The sequence below is a fragment of the Dermacentor variabilis genome, chromosome 2 (assembly GCF_050947875.1).
Source record: "Dermacentor variabilis isolate Ectoservices chromosome 2, ASM5094787v1, whole genome shotgun sequence".
Classification (NCBI taxonomy): domain Eukaryota; kingdom Metazoa; phylum Arthropoda; class Arachnida; order Ixodida; family Ixodidae; genus Dermacentor; species Dermacentor variabilis.
In genome coordinates this window covers 60,292,777-60,294,917 of record NC_134569.1, presented here as the reverse complement: position 1 = coordinate 60,294,917, position 2,141 = coordinate 60,292,777, and positions in this window count along the sequence as shown.

The window sequence follows — 2,141 nt, the reverse complement described above, 5'->3', positions numbered from 1 at the left end:
ATTCTAGTTCTAGTGGGGCTCACCGAAACGCTACGACCAACGGCTGTATGTCTAACTCTACGACGATGATATCTGCATCTGGGTGTAGGCGTGGCATGGCCAGAGGTTCGCGCCAGAATACAGAAAGCGGCAACCCTGAGAGCGGCATACCTTCGCCGACAAGGTCTAACAATATCTACAGAAGAATGTGCACTAGTGGCAATTACACAAAAATTGATGTATTTCTAACTGGTGCGCATCGAGGGTCAGTCGATGGTGTATAAGAAAACTCACAGGTTCTTAGGCGTTATTGGGGACCATGTGCTCACTTGGATTCCCAATGTCTCCTACATGAAGAAAAAACATTTACGTTGAGAATATGTTTAGATTCATAGCTGGAAAATCGTGGGGACCATCCTTGCTCTCCATGAGCTATGTACACGGCACTTTTTCTGGGATTTCTTCGATACAGTCTTACAGTCTTGTCCAACACATGCAAGACTAATCTTCTTGCACTACAGAGCGTACAAGCCCAAGCACTTCGGACATGTCTTAGCCTCCCGAGACATTCTTCGACAGCTGTAACGATTCTCATTGCACAGGAGCATCCGATCACCACTCATGTCGTCGTTGAGACGCTAAAAGCGCACATTCGACATCTTTCACGGCGACTATTCCACCACTTAGCCGGCTTGCCAGCGCGAAGACCACAAGCTACATGCTGTGGTATTGTGACGAGACACCATGCATGATTCGGTACCATCTGGCTTCAAGCTTGCAAAACGCCCAAAATCGGAATTGCGGTGTACCCGGCAAATTCGCGTGTGTCACTCAGCTCCTAGGATTGCTAAGAAGGCATACTTGTCACCGCTATAGCCCTGAAGCAGTTGTCTCTGCTTCTCTATACACGTGTCTTATTTTCACCGCATACACTTTTACACGGACGGTTCCACCAATTCCAACAGCTCTACCGGAGCAGCGGTCATTCCATCGGACGCCGCCTCTTCGCAATTTAAATACTCTCACACTACCTCGTCTACAACAGCCGAACTTGCGGCTCTTCAAGATGCACTCAAGTACATGCTCCAGCAACCACCAACTCGTTGGGCCATTTTCTGCGATTCGAAAGCAGCCCTACAAACTCTGCAGTTTGCCCTACGTCATGGTTTACACGAGCAGATAGTGTACGAAATGAGGCAAGCTCATCAACACGCGCTCGAGAAAGGACACGACATCGTATGTCACTGTTTGCCTAACCACTGCAGAACTATCGGCAACCACAGCGCAAATGAAGCTGCCCGCTCGGCTCATCAAAAACATCAGCGGGTACCTATATATACCCCTCTCAAGAACGAATGCTGCTCGGCAACTTCAGTGACTTGCTCGCTACATCACACTTCTACTTTGGTATCCACCAGGTTTCACTAACTCACGCTTGCACTCTCTCGTCCCTAACTTGCGACTTCGATCGCCTGCCTACTGGGCACTCCCGTCGCGAAACAACTTTACTGTGTCGCGTGTGGTTGGGCGTCGCATTTACAAATTCCTTTTCATTATTATCGATAAGAAAAGTGCAAACTCGGTATACTGTAGTAGTGGGCGACTTCAATACAAAAGTGGTGGAAAATCATGCTGGTGAACAAGCGATTGGCAACTACGGCGTTGATTCTAGGAATGCTAGGGGGAGAGATCTGGTAGAATTCAAAGAATCGAATAATCTGCGAATAATTAACACCTTTTTCAGAAAGCGTATCAACAGAAAGTCGACCTGTAAAAGCCCTAATGGTGAAACAAGAAATGAAATTGATTTCATGCTCTCTGCCGATCCCAGCGTAGTGCAAGGTTATAATGCAGTGTAGAAGTGATAGGCAGGGTAAAGTGCAATGATCATAGGTTAGTGAGGGCTATGATTCACCTCAATTTGAAGAGAGAAATAGTAAAACTGATCAAGAAGAAACAACCTAGAGGCAGTAAGGGTAAATGTAGACAAATTCAAGCTGGTACTTGCAAACAAATCTGCAGCCCTATAGTACAGACAGACGAAGATGACATAGAGGCAATGAATTAAACCTTAACTAGGCTGGCTTCAGAGGCAGCAAATGAAGTGGGAGGCAAGGCACCAAGGCAACCAGTAGGCAAGCTCTCCAAAGTAACAAAGGACC